This window comes from Anomaloglossus baeobatrachus, unplaced genomic scaffold, assembly GCF_048569485.1.
Source record: "Anomaloglossus baeobatrachus isolate aAnoBae1 unplaced genomic scaffold, aAnoBae1.hap1 Scaffold_562, whole genome shotgun sequence".
Classification (NCBI taxonomy): domain Eukaryota; kingdom Metazoa; phylum Chordata; class Amphibia; order Anura; family Aromobatidae; genus Anomaloglossus; species Anomaloglossus baeobatrachus.
This window is the reverse complement of record NW_027444923.1, coordinates 66,322-81,331: the sequence shown is the minus strand read 5'-3', so window position 1 is coordinate 81,331 and position 15,010 is coordinate 66,322. Positions and strand designations below refer to the sequence as shown.

The following is a 15,010-nucleotide window of genomic DNA, read 5'->3' as shown; positions in this document are numbered from 1 at the left end:
GGATGACAGGAGAAGGGAAGCGGGTGGTGAGAAAGGTACAGAGGGCAGGGTTTGGGGGCTGGGAAGGAAAGGGAAAAGATTAGGGTTTGGGGATGATGAAAGGGCTTTCTACGGGTAAGGATGGCAAAGGGTGGCAGTGACGGAAAGTCAGGCAACCTGTCCTGTCCGTCTTTTTGTATCGTGAATTGGAAAGACTGCAAGGGGGAGGGGAGTTGCTTGCGCCCTAAAGGAGGAGTTATTCAGATTCATTGCAGTGGGCGGCGGCTGCAAAACGCACCATTCTTCTTGTTTTGGCTCTGCAAAGCAGCCTTTTCAAGGGTTGGCTTGGGTGACAAAATGTCTTGTGTAGGCGTGGGTTTGTCTCCCTCTCGCTCTCTCTCCCTAAGATGTGTCCGGCATAGGCCAGGGTGCCACTCGAGGCCCAAACCAATTCTGGTTATCGCTTCTCGGCCTTTTGGCTAAGATCAAGTGTAGTATCTGTGAGGCTCGGCAGATGCAATGCACACTGGAAGGTTGCGCTTGCTAGTACTCTTGATGTATAGTATATTCATCTAGAGGAAAACATGGCCCTACCAGGATCGAGGCTATTAGACTGAGTAAGTGTGGGGGCTATGGTGCAATGTGCCCCAGGACTGACGACCCTGGAGTGAGTCTGAGCTTGCTGGCTTGGGACCCCGGCGAGCCTTGGGCTCTGTAGCACACCGTACCTTGCCCTTTCATACTTTCTGAGCATATTGCTCTATCCCGGCCTTCTGGCTAGGAAGGGAAATTTTTATAATCATGGTCGGAGGTCCGTTCAGCTTTGGGCTGAGAAACCAACACCCGGTTGGAGGTCCGGGTCAGCTTCGGCTGAGAAACCAACACCCGGTTGGAGGTCTGGGTCAGCTTCGGCTGAGAAACCAACACCCGGTTGGAGGTCCGGGTCAGCTTCGGCTGAGAAACCAACACCCGGTTGGAGGTCCGGTTAGCCTTGGGCTGAGAAACCAACACCGGTTGACGGTCCGGGCAGTTTCGGCTGCGAAACCAACAACTAGTAGCTCTCTACTCCACTTGGGTAAGATGCCTGGGTGGACGCTGGGAGCAACGACAAGGCTCAACCAGGCTTCGGCTTGGGGGAGCACCGAAGATCCCTGACCCTTGCTGTGGCCTTCTGGCTCGGAGGGACGGGGTTGATTTTTGGGGACCCTCTCCTCACGGAGGGGTCCACACGAATCCTAGCCTTTGCACTGTTTTTGGTGTGACTTCGGTCATGCATTTTTTGCGGTGCTTTGGAAAGCTTCATTAAATCAAAATCTGTTCTTATCAGTTTAATATCTGATACGTCCCCTATCTGGGGACCATATATTAAATGGATTTTTAGAACAGGGAGATGGAAAAAGAGCTTGCTCTGTCCACTCCACGCATTGACCTGGTATTGCAGTACCTCCAGGAACGGTGCACCCCTTCTTAACCCAGTTTCCAAAAGCAGAACTCAATTCACCTGATTCATATTAGCCCGATTTAATGAATTGGAAGAAAGCATACGTCTTCATATGCACCTCAATTTGGCCCATTCACTTTTCACACTTCCTCCTTTTGTTTTTTATCTTTCACACTTTTGACTTTCTTTATTCATCCAAATAGCAAACTCATCACCACTCAACCTGACCAACTCGGCTATGTCCCCGTGCTGCAGTTCTCTGTCTTATCTAGATCATTTGCAATTGAATGGAATAGATCCCTTTTGGACAAAGTGGATTCACCTGCTGCTGCAGTGACCACAGGTGTGATAACATCTAGAATTGGCATCTGGTGCGATCTCTCCGCTTCCACTCCAAAGAAAGTTACCTGTTTATTCCTATCATGCATTGGTTTTTGGGGTTTTCTTTGAGTAATGATGATCTCTTTAGTAGTCTGTTGGCGCCCTCTCCTGGAGGAATAGTTTGCTTGCTCTTGGACATTCTAAAAGAGAGGTCATGATAGACATTGAGCTTCTGAGCTCAATTGGGGACAGTCATGGGTGATGAATGTTTGCAACCTACTGCGAAGCCTCATACCGCAATATAAGGAACGTCAAATACTAAGAAAGGGCGGCCTATGAAAGAATTACTACTTTCAATAAGTACACTTAAACGGCTAATTGGGAATAGAAAAACTGTAAAAAGCCCTCTGAGAAAGCCCCCCTCTAACCTTTGATAGTAAGCTTTTCTGTAGTCTGCCTGTTGATGTATTTTCCGTTTGAACTGTGCACAACATGAAGAGACGGAACACTGGCGGCTTGTCACAATGCCCCCCGATGACATCACAATAGCGCTGCTGCCTAGAAAACAAGCTGCGCAGAAGAAGTTGTTCTTTGGGTGGGAGGGTGGGCTAGTGGAAGGAGGGGGCAATCTCTTTTTTTCCCGGGTGGTAGGGGGATGACAGGAGAAGGGAAGCGGGTGGTGAGAAAGGTACAGAGGGCAGGGTTTGGGGGCTGGGAAGGAAAGGGAAAAGATTAGGGTTTGGGGATGATGAAAGGGCTTTCTACGGGTAAGGATGGCAAAGGGTGGCAGTGACGGAAAGTCAGGCAACCTGTCCTGTCCGTCTTTTTGTATCGTGAATTGGAAAGACTGCAAGGGGGAGGGGAGTTGCTTGCGCCCTAAAGGAGGAGTTATTCAGATTCATTGCAGTGGGCGGCGGCTGCAAAACGCACCATTCTTCTTGTTTTGGCTCTGCAAAGCAGCCTTTTCAAGGGTTGGCTTGGGTGACAAAATGTCTTGTGTAGGCGTGGGTTTGTCTCCCTCTCGCTCTCTCTCCCTAAGATGTGTCCGGCATAGGCCAGGGTGCCACTCGAGGCCCAAACCAATTCTGGTTATCGCTTCTCGGCCTTTTGGCTAAGATCAAGTGTAGTATCTGTTCTTATCAGTTTAATATCTGATACGTCCCCTATCTGGGGACCATATATTAAATGGATTTTTAGAACAGGGAGATGGAAAAAGAGCTTGCTCTGTCCACTCCACGCATTGACCTGGTATTGCAGTACCTCCAGGAACGGTGCACCCCTTCTTAACCCAGTTTCCAAAAGCAGAACTCAATTCACCTGATTCATATTAGCCCGATTTAATGAATTGGAAGAAAGCATACGTCTTCATATGCACCTCAATTTGGCCCATTCACTTTTCACACTTCCTCCTTTTGTTTTTTATCTTTCACACTTTTGACTTTCTTTATTCATCCAAATAGCAAACTCATCACCACTCAACCTGACCAACTCGGCTATGTCCCCGTGCTGCAGTTCTCTGTCTTATCTAGATCATTTGCAATTGAATGGAATAGATCCCTTTTGGACAAAGTGGATTCACCTGCTGCTGCAGTGACCACAGGTGTGATAACATCTAGAATTGGCATCTGGTGCGATCTCTCCGCTTCCACTCCAAAGAAAGTTACCTGTTTATTCCTATCATGCATTGGTTTTTGGGGTTTTCTTTGAGTAATGATGATCTCTTTAGTAGTCTGTTGGCGCCCTCTCCTGGAGGAATAGTTTGCTTGCTCTTGGACATTCTAAAAGAGAGGTCATGATAGACATTGAGCTTCTGAGCTCAATTGGGGACAGTCATGGGTGATGAATGTTTGCAACCTACTGCGAAGCCTCATACCGCAATATAAGGAACGTCAAATACTAAGAAAGGGCGGCCTATGAAAGAATTACTACTTTCAATAAGTACACTTAAACGGCTAATTGGGAATAGAAAAACTGTAAAAAGCCCTCTGAGAAAGCCCCCCTCTAACCTTTGATAGTAAGCTTTTCTGTAGTCTGCCTGTTGATGTATTTTCCGTTTGAACTGTGCACAACATGAAGAGACGGAACACTGGCGGCTTGTCACAATGCCCCCCGATGACATCACAATAGCGCTGCTGCCTAGAAAACAAGCTGCGCAGAAGAAGTTGTTCTTTGGGTGGGAGGGTGGGCTAGTGGAAGGAGGGGGCAATCTCTTTTTTTCCCGGGTGGTAGGGGGATGACAGGAGAAGGGAAGCGGGTGGTGAGAAAGGTACAGAGGGCAGGGTTTGGGGGCTGGGAAGGAAAGGGAAAAGATTAGGGTTTGGGGATGATGAAAGGGCTTTCTACGGGTAAGGATGGCAAAGGGTGGCAGTGACGGAAAGTCAGGCAACCTGTCCTGTCCGTCTTTTTGTATCGTGAATTGGAAAGACTGCAAGGGGGAGGGGAGTTGCTTGCGCCCTAAAGGAGGAGTTATTCAGATTCATTGCAGTGGGCGGCGGCTGCAAAACGCACCATTCTTCTTGTTTTGGCTCTGCAAAGCAGCCTTTTCAAGGGTTGGCTTGGGTGACAAAATGTCTTGTGTAGGCGTGGGTTTGTCTCCCTCTCGCTCTCTCTCCCTAAGATGTGTCCGGCATAGGCCAGGGTGCCACTCGAGGCCCAAACCAATTCTGGTTATCGCTTCTCGGCCTTTTGGCTAAGATCAAGTGTAGTATCTGTTCTTATCAGTTTAATATCTGATACGTCCCCTATCTGGGGACCATATATTAAATGGATTTTTAGAACAGGGAGATGGAAAAAGAGCTTGCTCTGTCCACTCCACGCATTGACCTGGTATTGCAGTACCTCCAGGAACGGTGCACCCCTTCTTAACCCAGTTTCCAAAAGCAGAACTCAATTCACCTGATTCATATTAGCCCGATTTAATGAATTGGAAGAAAGCATACGTCTTCATATGCACCTCAATTTGGCCCATTCACTTTTCACACTTCCTCCTTTTGTTTTTTATCTTTCACACTTTTGACTTTCTTTATTCATCCAAATAGCAAACTCATCACCACTCAACCTGACCAACTCGGCTATGTCCCCGTGCTGCAGTTCTCTGTCTTATCTAGATCATTTGCAATTGAATGGAATAGATCCCTTTTGGACAAAGTGGATTCACCTGCTGCTGCAGTGACCACAGGTGTGATAACATCTAGAATTGGCATCTGGTGCGATCTCTCCGCTTCCACTCCAAAGAAAGTTACCTGTTTATTCCTATCATGCATTGGTTTTTGGGGTTTTCTTTGAGTAATGATGATCTCTTTAGTAGTCTGTTGGCGCCCTCTCCTGGAGGAATAGTTTGCTTGCTCTTGGACATTCTAAAAGAGAGGTCATGATAGACATTGAGCTTCTGAGCTCAATTGGGGACAGTCATGGGTGATGAATGTTTGCAACCTACTGCGAAGCCTCATACCGCAATATAAGGAACGTCAAATACTAAGAAAGGGCGGCCTATGAAAGAATTACTACTTTCAATAAGTACACTTAAACGGCTAATTGGGAATAGAAAAACTGTAAAAAGCCCTCTGAGAAAGCCCCCCTCTAACCTTTGATAGTAAGCTTTTCTGTAGTCTGCCTGTTGATGTATTTTCCGTTTGAACTGTGCACAACATGAAGAGACGGAACACTGGCGGCTTGTCACAATGCCCCCCGATGACATCACAATAGCGCTGCTGCCTAGAAAACAAGCTGCGCAGAAGAAGTTGTTCTTTGGGTGGGAGGGTGGGCTAGTGGAAGGAGGGGGCAATCTCTTTTTTTCCCGGGTGGTAGGGGGATGACAGGAGAAGGGAAGCGGGTGGTGAGAAAGGTACAGAGGGCAGGGTTTGGGGGCTGGGAAGGAAAGGGAAAAGATTAGGGTTTGGGGATGATGAAAGGGCTTTCTACGGGTAAGGATGGCAAAGGGTGGCAGTGACGGAAAGTCAGGCAACCTGTCCTGTCCGTCTTTTTGTATCGTGAATTGGAAAGACTGCAAGGGGGAGGGGAGTTGCTTGCGCCCTAAAGGAGGAGTTATTCAGATTCATTGCAGTGGGCGGCGGCTGCAAAACGCACCATTCTTCTTGTTTTGGCTCTGCAAAGCAGCCTTTTCAAGGGTTGGCTTGGGTGACAAAATGTCTTGTGTAGGCGTGGGTTTGTCTCCCTCTCGCTCTCTCTCCCTAAGATGTGTCCGGCATAGGCCAGGGTGCCACTCGAGGCCCAAACCAATTCTGGTTATCGCTTCTCGGCCTTTTGGCTAAGATCAAGTGTAGTATCTGTGAGGCTCGGCAGATGCAATGCACACTGGAAGGTTGCGCTTGCTAGTACTCTTGATGTATAGTATATTCATCTAGAGGAAAACATGGCCCTACCAGGATCGAGGCTATTAGACTGAGTAAGTGTGGGGGCTATGGTGCAATGTGCCCCAGGACTGACGACCCTGGAGTGAGTCTGAGCTTGCTGGCTTGGGACCCCGGCGAGCCTTGGGCTCTGTAGCACACCGTACCTTGCCCTTTCATACTTTCTGAGCATATTGCTCTATCCCGGCCTTCTGGCTAGGAAGGGAAATTTTTATAATCATGGTCGGAGGTCCGTTCAGCTTTGGGCTGAGAAACCAACACCCGGTTGGAGGTCCGGGTCAGCTTCGGCTGAGAAACCAACACCCGGTTGGAGGTCTGGGTCAGCTTCGGCTGAGAAACCAACACCCGGTTGGAGGTCCGGGTCAGCTTCGGCTGAGAAACCAACACCCGGTTGGAGGTCCGGTTAGCCTTGGGCTGAGAAACCAACACCGGTTGACGGTCCGGGCAGTTTCGGCTGCGAAACCAACAACTAGTAGCTCTCTACTCCACTTGGGTAAGATGCCTGGGTGGACGCTGGGAGCAACGACAAGGCTCAACCAGGCTTCGGCTTGGGGGAGCACCGAAGATCCCTGACCCTTGCTGTGGCCTTCTGGCTCGGAGGGACGGGGTTGATTTTTGGGGACCCTCTCCTCACGGAGGGGTCCACACGAATCCTAGCCTTTGCACTGTTTTTGGTGTGACTTCGGTCATGCATTTTTTGCGGTGCTTTGGAAAGCTTCATTAAATCAAAATCTGTTCTTATCAGTTTAATATCTGATACGTCCCCTATCTGGGGACCATATATTAAATGGATTTTTAGAACAGGGAGATGGAAAAAGAGCTTGCTCTGTCCACTCCACGCATTGACCTGGTATTGCAGTACCTCCAGGAACGGTGCACCCCTTCTTAACCCAGTTTCCAAAAGCAGAACTCAATTCACCTGATTCATATTAGCCCGATTTAATGAATTGGAAGAAAGCATACGTCTTCATATGCACCTCAATTTGGCCCATTCACTTTTCACACTTCCTCCTTTTGTTTTTTATCTTTCACACTTTTGACTTTCTTTATTCATCCAAATAGCAAACTCATCACCACTCAACCTGACCAACTCGGCTATGTCCCCGTGCTGCAGTTCTCTGTCTTATCTAGATCATTTGCAATTGAATGGAATAGATCCCTTTTGGACAAAGTGGATTCACCTGCTGCTGCAGTGACCACAGGTGTGATAACATCTAGAATTGGCATCTGGTGCGATCTCTCCGCTTCCACTCCAAAGAAAGTTACCTGTTTATTCCTATCATGCATTGGTTTTTGGGGTTTTCTTTGAGTAATGATGATCTCTTTAGTAGTCTGTTGGCGCCCTCTCCTGGAGGAATAGTTTGCTTGCTCTTGGACATTCTAAAAGAGAGGTCATGATAGACATTGAGCTTCTGAGCTCAATTGGGGACAGTCATGGGTGATGAATGTTTGCAACCTACTGCGAAGCCTCATACCGCAATATAAGGAACGTCAAATACTAAGAAAGGGCGGCCTATGAAAGAATTACTACTTTCAATAAGTACACTTAAACGGCTAATTGGGAATAGAAAAACTGTAAAAAGCCCTCTGAGAAAGCCCCCCTCTAACCTTTGATAGTAAGCTTTTCTGTAGTCTGCCTGTTGATGTATTTTCCGTTTGAACTGTGCACAACATGAAGAGACGGAACACTGGCGGCTTGTCACAATGCCCCCCGATGACATCACAATAGCGCTGCTGCCTAGAAAACAAGCTGCGCAGAAGAAGTTGTTCTTTGGGTGGGAGGGTGGGCTAGTGGAAGGAGGGGGCAATCTCTTTTTTTCCCGGGTGGTAGGGGGATGACAGGAGAAGGGAAGCGGGTGGTGAGAAAGGTACAGAGGGCAGGGTTTGGGGGCTGGGAAGGAAAGGGAAAAGATTAGGGTTTGGGGATGATGAAAGGGCTTTCTACGGGTAAGGATGGCAAAGGGTGGCAGTGACGGAAAGTCAGGCAACCTGTCCTGTCCGTCTTTTTGTATCGTGAATTGGAAAGACTGCAAGGGGGAGGGGAGTTGCTTGCGCCCTAAAGGAGGAGTTATTCAGATTCATTGCAGTGGGCGGCGGCTGCAAAACGCACCATTCTTCTTGTTTTGGCTCTGCAAAGCAGCCTTTTCAAGGGTTGGCTTGGGTGACAAAATGTCTTGTGTAGGCGTGGGTTTGTCTCCCTCTCGCTCTCTCTCCCTAAGATGTGTCCGGCATAGGCCAGGGTGCCACTCGAGGCCCAAACCAATTCTGGTTATCGCTTCTCGGCCTTTTGGCTAAGATCAAGTGTAGTATCTGTTCTTATCAGTTTAATATCTGATACGTCCCCTATCTGGGGACCATATATTAAATGGATTTTTAGAACAGGGAGATGGAAAAAGAGCTTGCTCTGTCCACTCCACGCATTGACCTGGTATTGCAGTACCTCCAGGAACGGTGCACCCCTTCTTAACCCAGTTTCCAAAAGCAGAACTCAATTCACCTGATTCATATTAGCCCGATTTAATGAATTGGAAGAAAGCATACGTCTTCATATGCACCTCAATTTGGCCCATTCACTTTTCACACTTCCTCCTTTTGTTTTTTATCTTTCACACTTTTGACTTTCTTTATTCATCCAAATAGCAAACTCATCACCACTCAACCTGACCAACTCGGCTATGTCCCCGTGCTGCAGTTCTCTGTCTTATCTAGATCATTTGCAATTGAATGGAATAGATCCCTTTTGGACAAAGTGGATTCACCTGCTGCTGCAGTGACCACAGGTGTGATAACATCTAGAATTGGCATCTGGTGCGATCTCTCCGCTTCCACTCCAAAGAAAGTTACCTGTTTATTCCTATCATGCATTGGTTTTTGGGGTTTTCTTTGAGTAATGATGATCTCTTTAGTAGTCTGTTGGCGCCCTCTCCTGGAGGAATAGTTTGCTTGCTCTTGGACATTCTAAAAGAGAGGTCATGATAGACATTGAGCTTCTGAGCTCAATTGGGGACAGTCATGGGTGATGAATGTTTGCAACCTACTGCGAAGCCTCATACCGCAATATAAGGAACGTCAAATACTAAGAAAGGGCGGCCTATGAAAGAATTACTACTTTCAATAAGTACACTTAAACGGCTAATTGGGAATAGAAAAACTGTAAAAAGCCCTCTGAGAAAGCCCCCCTCTAACCTTTGATAGTAAGCTTTTCTGTAGTCTGCCTGTTGATGTATTTTCCGTTTGAACTGTGCACAACATGAAGAGACGGAACACTGGCGGCTTGTCACAATGCCCCCCGATGACATCACAATAGCGCTGCTGCCTAGAAAACAAGCTGCGCAGAAGAAGTTGTTCTTTGGGTGGGAGGGTGGGCTAGTGGAAGGAGGGGGCAATCTCTTTTTTTCCCGGGTGGTAGGGGGATGACAGGAGAAGGGAAGCGGGTGGTGAGAAAGGTACAGAGGGCAGGGTTTGGGGGCTGGGAAGGAAAGGGAAAAGATTAGGGTTTGGGGATGATGAAAGGGCTTTCTACGGGTAAGGATGGCAAAGGGTGGCAGTGACGGAAAGTCAGGCAACCTGTCCTGTCCGTCTTTTTGTATCGTGAATTGGAAAGACTGCAAGGGGGAGGGGAGTTGCTTGCGCCCTAAAGGAGGAGTTATTCAGATTCATTGCAGTGGGCGGCGGCTGCAAAACGCACCATTCTTCTTGTTTTGGCTCTGCAAAGCAGCCTTTTCAAGGGTTGGCTTGGGTGACAAAATGTCTTGTGTAGGCGTGGGTTTGTCTCCCTCTCGCTCTCTCTCCCTAAGATGTGTCCGGCATAGGCCAGGGTGCCACTCGAGGCCCAAACCAATTCTGGTTATCGCTTCTCGGCCTTTTGGCTAAGATCAAGTGTAGTATCTGTGAGGCTCGGCAGATGCAATGCACACTGGAAGGTTGCGCTTGCTAGTACTCTTGATGTATAGTATATTCATCTAGAGGAAAACATGGCCCTACCAGGATCGAGGCTATTAGACTGAGTAAGTGTGGGGGCTATGGTGCAATGTGCCCCAGGACTGACGACCCTGGAGTGAGTCTGAGCTTGCTGGCTTGGGACCCCGGCGAGCCTTGGGCTCTGTAGCACACCGTACCTTGCCCTTTCATACTTTCTGAGCATATTGCTCTATCCCGGCCTTCTGGCTAGGAAGGGAAATTTTTATAATCATGGTCGGAGGTCCGTTCAGCTTTGGGCTGAGAAACCAACACCCGGTTGGAGGTCCGGGTCAGCTTCGGCTGAGAAACCAACACCCGGTTGGAGGTCTGGGTCAGCTTCGGCTGAGAAACCAACACCCGGTTGGAGGTCCGGGTCAGCTTCGGCTGAGAAACCAACACCCGGTTGGAGGTCCGGTTAGCCTTGGGCTGAGAAACCAACACCGGTTGACGGTCCGGGCAGTTTCGGCTGCGAAACCAACAACTAGTAGCTCTCTACTCCACTTGGGTAAGATGCCTGGGTGGACGCTGGGAGCAACGACAAGGCTCAACCAGGCTTCGGCTTGGGGGAGCACCGAAGATCCCTGACCCTTGCTGTGGCCTTCTGGCTCGGAGGGACGGGGTTGATTTTTGGGGACCCTCTCCTCACGGAGGGGTCCACACGAATCCTAGCCTTTGCACTGTTTTTGGTGTGACTTCGGTCATGCATTTTTTGCGGTGCTTTGGAAAGCTTCATTAAATCAAAATCTGTTCTTATCAGTTTAATATCTGATACGTCCCCTATCTGGGGACCATATATTAAATGGATTTTTAGAACAGGGAGATGGAAAAAGAGCTTGCTCTGTCCACTCCACGCATTGACCTGGTATTGCAGTACCTCCAGGAACGGTGCACCCCTTCTTAACCCAGTTTCCAAAAGCAGAACTCAATTCACCTGATTCATATTAGCCCGATTTAATGAATTGGAAGAAAGCATACGTCTTCATATGCACCTCAATTTGGCCCATTCACTTTTCACACTTCCTCCTTTTGTTTTTTATCTTTCACACTTTTGACTTTCTTTATTCATCCAAATAGCAAACTCATCACCACTCAACCTGACCAACTCGGCTATGTCCCCGTGCTGCAGTTCTCTGTCTTATCTAGATCATTTGCAATTGAATGGAATAGATCCCTTTTGGACAAAGTGGATTCACCTGCTGCTGCAGTGACCACAGGTGTGATAACATCTAGAATTGGCATCTGGTGCGATCTCTCCGCTTCCACTCCAAAGAAAGTTACCTGTTTATTCCTATCATGCATTGGTTTTTGGGGTTTTCTTTGAGTAATGATGATCTCTTTAGTAGTCTGTTGGCGCCCTCTCCTGGAGGAATAGTTTGCTTGCTCTTGGACATTCTAAAAGAGAGGTCATGATAGACATTGAGCTTCTGAGCTCAATTGGGGACAGTCATGGGTGATGAATGTTTGCAACCTACTGCGAAGCCTCATACCGCAATATAAGGAACGTCAAATACTAAGAAAGGGCGGCCTATGAAAGAATTACTACTTTCAATAAGTACACTTAAACGGCTAATTGGGAATAGAAAAACTGTAAAAAGCCCTCTGAGAAAGCCCCCCTCTAACCTTTGATAGTAAGCTTTTCTGTAGTCTGCCTGTTGATGTATTTTCCGTTTGAACTGTGCACAACATGAAGAGACGGAACACTGGCGGCTTGTCACAATGCCCCCCGATGACATCACAATAGCGCTGCTGCCTAGAAAACAAGCTGCGCAGAAGAAGTTGTTCTTTGGGTGGGAGGGTGGGCTAGTGGAAGGAGGGGGCAATCTCTTTTTTTCCCGGGTGGTAGGGGGATGACAGGAGAAGGGAAGCGGGTGGTGAGAAAGGTACAGAGGGCAGGGTTTGGGGGCTGGGAAGGAAAGGGAAAAGATTAGGGTTTGGGGATGATGAAAGGGCTTTCTACGGGTAAGGATGGCAAAGGGTGGCAGTGACGGAAAGTCAGGCAACCTGTCCTGTCCGTCTTTTTGTATCGTGAATTGGAAAGACTGCAAGGGGGAGGGGAGTTGCTTGCGCCCTAAAGGAGGAGTTATTCAGATTCATTGCAGTGGGCGGCGGCTGCAAAACGCACCATTCTTCTTGTTTTGGCTCTGCAAAGCAGCCTTTTCAAGGGTTGGCTTGGGTGACAAAATGTCTTGTGTAGGCGTGGGTTTGTCTCCCTCTCGCTCTCTCTCCCTAAGATGTGTCCGGCATAGGCCAGGGTGCCACTCGAGGCCCAAACCAATTCTGGTTATCGCTTCTCGGCCTTTTGGCTAAGATCAAGTGTAGTATCTGTTCTTATCAGTTTAATATCTGATACGTCCCCTATCTGGGGACCATATATTAAATGGATTTTTAGAACAGGGAGATGGAAAAAGAGCTTGCTCTGTCCACTCCACGCATTGACCTGGTATTGCAGTACCTCCAGGAACGGTGCACCCCTTCTTAACCCAGTTTCCAAAAGCAGAACTCAATTCACCTGATTCATATTAGCCCGATTTAATGAATTGGAAGAAAGCATACGTCTTCATATGCACCTCAATTTGGCCCATTCACTTTTCACACTTCCTCCTTTTGTTTTTTATCTTTCACACTTTTGACTTTCTTTATTCATCCAAATAGCAAACTCATCACCACTCAACCTGACCAACTCGGCTATGTCCCCGTGCTGCAGTTCTCTGTCTTATCTAGATCATTTGCAATTGAATGGAATAGATCCCTTTTGGACAAAGTGGATTCACCTGCTGCTGCAGTGACCACAGGTGTGATAACATCTAGAATTGGCATCTGGTGCGATCTCTCCGCTTCCACTCCAAAGAAAGTTACCTGTTTATTCCTATCATGCATTGGTTTTTGGGGTTTTCTTTGAGTAATGATGATCTCTTTAGTAGTCTGTTGGCGCCCTCTCCTGGAGGAATAGTTTGCTTGCTCTTGGACATTCTAAAAGAGAGGTCATGATAGACATTGAGCTTCTGAGCTCAATTGGGGACAGTCATGGGTGATGAATGTTTGCAACCTACTGCGAAGCCTCATACCGCAATATAAGGAACGTCAAATACTAAGAAAGGGCGGCCTATGAAAGAATTACTACTTTCAATAAGTACACTTAAACGGCTAATTGGGAATAGAAAAACTGTAAAAAGCCCTCTGAGAAAGCCCCCCTCTAACCTTTGATAGTAAGCTTTTCTGTAGTCTGCCTGTTGATGTATTTTCCGTTTGAACTGTGCACAACATGAAGAGACGGAACACTGGCGGCTTGTCACAATGCCCCCCGATGACATCACAATAGCGCTGCTGCCTAGAAAACAAGCTGCGCAGAAGAAGTTGTTCTTTGGGTGGGAGGGTGGGCTAGTGGAAGGAGGGGGCAATCTCTTTTTTTCCCGGGTGGTAGGGGGATGACAGGAGAAGGGAAGCGGGTGGTGAGAAAGGTACAGAGGGCAGGGTTTGGGGGCTGGGAAGGAAAGGGAAAAGATTAGGGTTTGGGGATGATGAAAGGGCTTTCTACGGGTAAGGATGGCAAAGGGTGGCAGTGACGGAAAGTCAGGCAACCTGTCCTGTCCGTCTTTTTGTATCGTGAATTGGAAAGACTGCAAGGGGGAGGGGAGTTGCTTGCGCCCTAAAGGAGGAGTTATTCAGATTCATTGCAGTGGGCGGCGGCTGCAAAACGCACCATTCTTCTTGTTTTGGCTCTGCAAAGCAGCCTTTTCAAGGGTTGGCTTGGGTGACAAAATGTCTTGTGTAGGCGTGGGTTTGTCTCCCTCTCGCTCTCTCTCCCTAAGATGTGTCCGGCATAGGCCAGGGTGCCACTCGAGGCCCAAACCAATTCTGGTTATCGCTTCTCGGCCTTTTGGCTAAGATCAAGTGTAGTATCTGTGAGGCTCGGCAGATGCAATGCACACTGGAAGGTTGCGCTTGCTAGTACTCTTGATGTATAGTATATTCATCTAGAGGAAAACATGGCCCTACCAGGATCGAGGCTATTAGACTGAGTAAGTGTGGGGGCTATGGTGCAATGTGCCCCAGGACTGACGACCCTGGAGTGAGTCTGAGCTTGCTGGCTTGGGACCCCGGCGAGCCTTGGGCTCTGTAGCACACCGTACCTTGCCCTTTCATACTTTCTGAGCATATTGCTCTATCCCGGCCTTCTGGCTAGGAAGGGAAATTTTTATAATCATGGTCGGAGGTCCGTTCAGCTTTGGGCTGAGAAACCAACACCCGGTTGGAGGTCCGGGTCAGCTTCGGCTGAGAAACCAACACCCGGTTGGAGGTCTGGGTCAGCTTCGGCTGAGAAACCAACACCCGGTTGGAGGTCCGGGTCAGCTTCGGCTGAGAAACCAACACCCGGTTGGAGGTCCGGTTAGCCTTGGGCTGAGAAACCAACACCGGTTGACGGTCCGGGCAGTTTCGGCTGCGAAACCAACAACTAGTAGCTCTCTACTCCACTTGGGTAAGATGCCTGGGTGGACGCTGGGAGCAACGACAAGGCTCAACCAGGCTTCGGCTTGGGGGAGCACCGAAGATCCCTGACCCTTGCTGTGGCCTTCTGGCTCGGAGGGACGGGGTTGATTTTTGGGGACCCTCTCCTCACGGAGGGGTCCACACGAATCCTAGCCTTTGCACTGTTTTTGGTGTGACTTCGGTCATGCATTTTTTGCGGTGCTTTGGAAAGCTTCATTAAATCAAAATCTGTTCTTATCAGTTTAATATCTGATACGTCCCCTATCTGGGGACCATATATTAAATGGATTTTTAGAACAGGGAGATGGAAAAAGAGCTTGCTCTGTCCACTCCACGCATTGACCTGGTATTGCAGTACCTCCAGGAACGGTGCACCCCTTCTTAACCCAGTTTCCAAAAGCAGAACTCAATTCACCTGATTCATATTAGCCCGATTTAATGAATTGGAAGA

General features: G+C 48.3%; 8 non-coding genes and 4 pseudogenes across 8 annotated transcripts; all 12 read left to right on the top strand.

Annotated features, from left to right (window-relative positions):
- Positions 1-438: 438 nt before the first annotated feature.
- Positions 439-565, top strand: LOC142284080 (U2 spliceosomal RNA; annotated as a pseudogene).
- A 684-nt stretch (positions 566-1,249) lies between these two features.
- LOC142284057 (U2 spliceosomal RNA) lies at positions 1,250-1,445 on the top strand. Its single transcript, XR_012745622.1, has one exon. It is a non-coding gene; the product is annotated as a U2 spliceosomal RNA (small nuclear RNA).
- A 1,387-nt stretch (positions 1,446-2,832) lies between these two features.
- On the top strand, positions 2,833-3,023 carry LOC142284109 (U2 spliceosomal RNA). Its single transcript, XR_012745651.1, has one exon. It is a non-coding gene; the product is annotated as a U2 spliceosomal RNA (small nuclear RNA).
- Positions 3,024-4,410: 1,387 nt separating this feature from the next.
- On the top strand, positions 4,411-4,601 carry LOC142284108 (U2 spliceosomal RNA). Its single transcript, XR_012745650.1, has one exon. It is a non-coding gene; the product is annotated as a U2 spliceosomal RNA (small nuclear RNA).
- Positions 4,602-5,988: 1,387 nt separating this feature from the next.
- On the top strand, positions 5,989-6,115 carry LOC142284079 (U2 spliceosomal RNA; annotated as a pseudogene).
- Positions 6,116-6,799: 684 nt separating this feature from the next.
- Positions 6,800-6,995, top strand: LOC142284056 (U2 spliceosomal RNA). The gene has a single exon (XR_012745621.1). It is a non-coding gene; the product is annotated as a U2 spliceosomal RNA (small nuclear RNA).
- Positions 6,996-8,382: 1,387 nt separating this feature from the next.
- On the top strand, positions 8,383-8,573 carry LOC142284107 (U2 spliceosomal RNA). The gene has a single exon (XR_012745649.1). It is a non-coding gene; the product is annotated as a U2 spliceosomal RNA (small nuclear RNA).
- Positions 8,574-9,960: 1,387 nt separating this feature from the next.
- Positions 9,961-10,087, top strand: LOC142284078 (U2 spliceosomal RNA; annotated as a pseudogene).
- Positions 10,088-10,771: 684 nt separating this feature from the next.
- On the top strand, positions 10,772-10,967 carry LOC142284055 (U2 spliceosomal RNA). The gene has a single exon (XR_012745620.1). It is a non-coding gene; the product is annotated as a U2 spliceosomal RNA (small nuclear RNA).
- A 1,387-nt stretch (positions 10,968-12,354) lies between these two features.
- LOC142284105 (U2 spliceosomal RNA) lies at positions 12,355-12,545 on the top strand. The gene has a single exon (XR_012745647.1). It is a non-coding gene; the product is annotated as a U2 spliceosomal RNA (small nuclear RNA).
- Positions 12,546-13,932: 1,387 nt separating this feature from the next.
- LOC142284077 (U2 spliceosomal RNA) lies at positions 13,933-14,059 on the top strand (annotated as a pseudogene).
- Positions 14,060-14,743: 684 nt separating this feature from the next.
- On the top strand, positions 14,744-14,939 carry LOC142284054 (U2 spliceosomal RNA). Its single transcript, XR_012745619.1, has one exon. It is a non-coding gene; the product is annotated as a U2 spliceosomal RNA (small nuclear RNA).
- The last annotated feature ends 71 nt before the right edge of the window (positions 14,940-15,010 follow it).